The sequence below is a fragment of the Acinonyx jubatus genome, chromosome A1, assembly GCF_027475565.1.
Source record: "Acinonyx jubatus isolate Ajub_Pintada_27869175 chromosome A1, VMU_Ajub_asm_v1.0, whole genome shotgun sequence".
NCBI lineage: Eukaryota > Metazoa > Chordata > Mammalia > Carnivora > Felidae > Acinonyx > Acinonyx jubatus.
The window spans coordinates 96,900,967-96,907,526 of NC_069380.1; positions in this window are offsets into that span (position 1 = coordinate 96,900,967).

Here is a 6,560-nt window from a genome sequence, read left to right on the forward strand (position 1 = left end):
GAGAAAGACTAACTCTTTATTTTGGCAGAACCACCTACCCCATGAACAGTTCAAACACATATTCAGGCATCTTTCCTCACCACATCTAAGCAAAGATTTTGGATGTTAAAATTTGGAATAGTGGTGACCTATATCCCATTATTTTAAATGGGAAAGATTGTAAAGCATTTCCAACCCACTCAAAACAGTTTGCTCCCAAATTACTAAATCACTCTTACATCCTTCTACAACAAAGTGAAGTTTTCTGGAACCAACTACTACTTCAAATATCTTTCAAAGTTTTTACACATAGAAAAAAAAATCATAATCTTGGCAGAGGGGAACAATGCATGACCAAACTTCTGTCTTCTCACTTCTCCCTTCTAAATTTTGGGCTTTTCCATCCTTCTTAGATGTACCTACTTCCTTCACAAGCTTTTCTATCTTTCTACTCTTTGGGTAGATTTTTCCCTTAGTAAGGTGAGGGAGGTGACAGTGGTAATACACAACACTTTTGATTGAAGAGTATACAGGTCTGTCTGGAGAACAGCCAGAGGGGAATTTTCTATTGCTATTTTATTTTATTTGAAAGACACACACACACACACACACACACACACACACACACACACACACACACAGAGGTATCAAGTGGGGGAGAGACGAAGAAAGAAAAAGAATCCTAAGCAGTAAGCAGGCTCATACTCAGTCCAGAGCCTGACATGGGTTTGTGGGGGAGGGGGGATGTGAAGGACTCATTCCCATAAGTCTGGGATCTTGACCCGAGCCAAAATCACCAGTGTGACCCTCAATGGACTGAGTCATCCAGGATCCCCATTAAAGTAGATATTCTGATGCTAAGTGTTCAGCAGATGAGGAAACCTGTGTAAAGTAGCTTGTGTTTCTACTTGTCTCATACATGGTAACTGACTAACTTACTAGTACACCAAACATGTTATTTAAAAACAATTTTTTTAACATTTACTTATTTTTGAGACAGAGAGAGACAGAGCATGAGCAGGGGAGGGACAGAGAGAGAGGCAGACACAGAATCTGAAGCAGGTGCCAGGCTCTGAGCTGTCAGCACAGAGCCCAACTCAGGGCTCAAACTTGTCAACCACGAGATGATGACCTGAGCCAAAGTCCGAAGCTCAACCAACTGAGCCATCTAGGTGCCTCTTAGACATGTTTTATACTACAGGAAAATCTCAGTATTTCTTTGAAATTCATGATTAAAGTTTTTGTTTTGGCATCTTGAAAGAATTATCTAAGTGGCATTTGCCACCTAATTCATATAACTTTTGTTTTGTTTTTGGATCCATACTCTGTTTTTTGTGTGTTTTTATTTGTTTTGCTAAGCCTGCTCTTTCTTGGATGAAGGAGATAGTTTCTCTGGAGGTCAACTGACCCCCCCCAAACATGACTTGTGACTTATCTTTAATTTAGAGTAATTCATTCCATGAGTATTTCTCAGGTTGGTATTTCTTGAAACAACATTCTGGGAATGTGTTCTGAAAAAATGTTTCATTGTATAGTAAGTATGGAGACATGGGTCCCTTCACTTCTTTAGAGATTCACAATTTATAAGAATACACTAATGACTGAGAAGTCTTGTAGGGAAAACAAAAACTTTTAATTAAATTTTTTCTAATAACATGTCCCATTTTTTTTTAAATGAAACATCTTTTAATATCTGGCAGAACACCGGTTTGGGAAACGTTCCACTAAATCTATTATTTATTTCTATCACAGATGGAAGAGGCTTCTCTGAACTTTGATGGAGTTAAGAAATGTCATACAGTTGTACAGCTGCATTTACCAGCTCTTAAAAATATCCCAAAGAAACAAATTCTAATGCTAGACATCAGAATTTCGCAAGGGCAAAATGATGTATAAGTTGGCAAGATGTTACGCTCTAATAATTAAAAGGTTTTTCCATGTTAAGCACTGATCATTTTCAGAAAAGGCTAAGAAGCATTTGTTTTGAATTCTAATGAAAATTAAAGAATGTAATTACAGTATGCCCCAAATGTGTTTCAATTATGAATAATTTCTCCAGGGATATTATATACATGTAGTATTCAATGCATTCCTTCAAAATCGTATTTACCACTGTTGTGAGAAGGGAGAGATCTTCACAGTAATAATATGAGTGTTACTTTACATTATATGCAGCCAATTTTGAATTGGTAATTAGAGTCAGATTAGTGTACCAGGAGCAGATAGAATGGAAACTTCTGGAAATGAAGACTAAAGACCGCCATGGAAGGTGGTCTTCCCTTCTGGGCTTTCTGTGCAGCATCACAATCCTCCCTTCCAATCCCCACTCTTCCCCCACCCTTCCACGCTATGTGCCCTTTGTATGTGCATTGACAAACTGTTCAAAGCTTAACTTTTGTCAGAGATACTGCCCCCTCCATGAAGTCTTCTCTGATGTCCTCCAAGTGCCTGTTATTTCTCTCTGTCTCTAGACCCATTACACTGGAAAAGTTACATCTGTATTTTATTGTTTACATTCAACCTTGATTATGATATTTGTGTTCTTGTCAACACCCTGTCATGCAACCCACAGCCCATCTAGAAACTGTGTTTGCATTTCTTGGATTTGGACAATGTGCAGCTGGTGTCCAATATTTGTAAGTTGAATAGTGGGGAAAAAAAAACTCCTCCAAAGCCAAGTACTTTTTTTTTTTACTGTTTGTTTGTTTGTTTGTTTGTTTTGAGAGAGAGAAACAGAGTGTGAGCAGGGGAGGGGCAGAGAAAGAGGGAGACCCAGAGTCTGAAGCAGGCAGGCTCTGAGCTGTCAGTGCAGAGCCCAACACAGGGCTCAAACTCATGAACTGTGAGATCATGACTTGGGCTGAAGTCAGACACTTAACCAACTGAGCCACCCAGGCACCCCCAAGTACTTCTTATAAGTATCCTTATACTGAGAGTTATCAGTAAAAACAAAATGGGTATCTGAGGACTGTCACCTCAGTGTTTCATGTTGGCCTTTTGTATTAATGGTCTCACCAGGATGCCAGTTTGTACCCAAGAAGCACTTGGATACAAGTGGATACAAGTGTGTTATTTCATTATTGTGTCTTTTAGAGGCAACACAAACTTAACCAGCAGAATATTTTTCAGTATTTCTGTTGCATGAACTGCTTTTTTAAAAAAAAATATAATGTATTGTTGAATTGGCTAAAGTGTGTACATTGTGCTCTTGGTTTTGGGGATAGATTTCTGTGATTCATCGCTTACATACAACACCCAGAGCTCATCCCAACAAGTGCCCTCCTCAGTGCCCATCACCCATTTTCCCATCCACCCTCATTGTTCTTTGTATTTGAGAGTCTCTTATTGTTTGCCTCCCTCCCTCTCTGTAGCTATTTTTACCCCCTTCCCTCCCCCCTCATAGACTGCTTTTTTTAGTGTGTTATTATTTTAGAGTGTGTGAATTTTTTCTTTCCTTCCTTCCTTCCTTCCTTCCTTCCTTCCTTCCTTCCTTCCTTCCTTCCTTCCGAGAGCACATGTGAGTTGGGAAGAGGGAGGGAAAGAGAATCTTAAGTAGGTCCCATGCTCAGTGTTGAGCCTGATGTGGGGCTTGGTCCCACCACCCTGGAATCATGATAAGAGCTGAAATCAAGAGTCAAACACTCAACTGACTGAGCCACCCAGTCTCTCCTAGAGTGTATGAGTTCTTGGCACCTGTCTGGATTAAACAAATAAACAAACGAAAACTAAAGATGCTATGAAATAACATTTATAAGGTCCATTACACCTTGACTTTGAGCAATTGCCTCATTACCTTAAGTTCAAAGCAAATTCACAGCATTCCATGTAATAATGATTTACATTTGTCTGTGATTGGAGCTTTATAAGGTGCTTTCATCTGTAGCATTCAATCAGTCAACTAGTTGATTAACATGTCAGTCCTTCAACAGACATTTTGTTAGAACCCATTGCGTAGCAAACATTGGCCCTCCTGATTTGGGGATTCCTAAAATAAATAAGGCAAGTTTTTAATCTGGTTGGGGGAGAGAGAAATATAAACCAGGAAATGGGCTCAAAGGTTGTGTCTGAAGTTGGTACACATCAGAGAAGGGACACAAGGTGGGGAGTGGGTGGTTCTCACTAAGGGTAGGACAGTCTACAGGAGAGCATTTGTAGAGGAGGTGTCATTGAGTGAAGTCCTATTTGATTCTTACTAGTGTCATTATGGGCCACGTTTTACAGAGGACAATCAGACTCAGGGGTGAAGCATCTTCTCCGAGGTGACCCTGCTCTTAAGATTTCAAAAGTCTGTGGTCCCAACCCAAAATGTCTCCCCTGTATTCCACACAGTTCCTGGAATGTGAATGTCATGCTCTAGCAGAAACAAGACAGAGAAGTTGAGGCCAGAGAACCTGAAATAGAGGATTCTATCTGCTTATTCTATTAGAATATCTGCTTATTATAATGGAGCCTGGTTCCCAGAGTAACTAGAAAAACAACTCGATTGAAAATGTTATTCATCCATAAAAAGAAGAGAGAAAGACAAACCCAAAGACAACGTTGACAGCTGGGAACAGTGGTTTTGCTAACATTTACAGGCCTGTGGGATTTCTCAGTTGCATGGAGTATTAAGGAAAGTTACTTGAAAAATATTCAAATTACTTTGACATCATTCCCCCCGGGCAATGGGAAGCTCATTTTTGGAGGTTGGGCTTCTGTTAATGTTAACACAAAACTTTGGGGGAAATAGATTTTAAAAGGATGACCCACTTCTGCTGTCACCATGCACAGATTCCAATGTATTTTCTTACTCTCTTCACTGAAATCCGCCAGTTGTGTTCATGGTAAGGATGCTTCTGTTTAGTCACACTTTGGGTGAGTGTGGCTACATTTCTCTGGGTTGGGGACATATTGATTGATGAAGCACCTTAAGAAAACATCCACGTGCATTTAAGATACCAGGGACAAAAGCAACTTGGTATTGGCACAATAAACTTTTTAGTTTATTGGGAGGAAGCTTAATATTGGATGTTAGAATGAAGTGTCACTCCTAGATTTAATACAAGCTAAAACTGCCCAGAAAGGGCAAGGATTTGTTATTCGTTCTCTTTGCCCTGAACTTCAGGCAATCACATGGGAATTATGAGCCAGAGTGTTATGTTTTATAAATTGTTAAACTGTAATATCACAGTTTGGGAAGCAGGTATTTTATTTTATTATTTATTTATTTAGTATAATTGTCAAATTGGCTAACATACAGTGTGTAAAGTGTGCTCTTGGTTTTTTGGGGTAGATTCCCATGGTTCATCGCTTACATGCAACACCCAGCGCTCATCCCAACAAGTGCCCTCCTCAGTGCCCATCACCCACTTTCCCCTCTCCCCCACCCCCCCATCAACCCTCAGTTTGTTCTCTGTATTTAAGAGTCTCTTATGGTTTGTCTCCCTCCCTCTCTGTTTGTAACTATATATATATATATATTTTTCCCTTCCCTTCCCCCACAGTCTTCTGTTAAGCTTCTCAAGATCCACATATGAGTGAAAACATATGGTATCAGTTTTTCTCTGACTGACTTATTTCACTCAGCATAATAGGGGAAGCAGGTATTTTAACTTACCCCTTATGCCAATGGACAAGACAGCCCCTTATTATTTATGATCCTTTATGGGTTAAAAAAAATGTTTCAAATGATCTCTTTTGGCCCTCATAAATCTGTGAGTTGTTGTTTTAATTCATGAAGAAACTGAGGCCCGGACATTTTAAACCTAAGGCTCTAGCTAATAATAATGAATATTTTTGTTATCCTCTGGACCAGAGTTGCTTAGTTCTGTTAAAAAAAAGATAGAGAGAGAGAGAGAATTCCAAGCAAGCTGCACACTGTCAGTGCACAGCCTGATGCAGGACTTGAACCCATGAACAATGAGTTCACGACCTGGGCCAAAACCAAGAGTCAGACACTTAACCCACTGGGTCACTCAGGTGCCCCCATATTAGAGATTTTGATTTCTTAACCTTGAGGCATTTATAGGTTTAGGTTCTGGTTTGCTTGCTTATAGGGGCTGCTAAAGTATCAGACGTTGATCTCATGGTTCTTTATATTGCTTCTTTGAAGAGAAATTCTCTCATGGACACAGACTGTGCCCCTACCCCTCACCTGCTGTTTCTCAAACGTGTGTAGTTAATTACAAGGGAATTTGAGTGAGAAAATGGATGATTCCGTACCTGCCTATCCCACTTACAAGGAAAGTAACACAAATCATATACCCAGTGGTTCAGTAGTTTGAATTACTCCAATATTTGAAGAGCAGCACATAATTAAATTCTAAGAGTCAAGAATCATACTTCTTTTAGTGGGAACGCCTGCATCAGATAAGAGTTGGGATGAACACAGCCCACTAGGGAGCTTCATTATAACCCTGTGTACAGTTTAAATTGTAGAAAGAGAAGAGAAGGAGGTGATATTACCAATGTCAGCCCATTTTCTCAGGCCACACTAGCCTGGAGTTTTAAAAGGGGTCACACGAATGGTTATAACCCATATTTGTAGCTTTTGATCCCTTTGATGGTTATGAACCTCTGTGCCTCCCCACCCACCCCTCAGC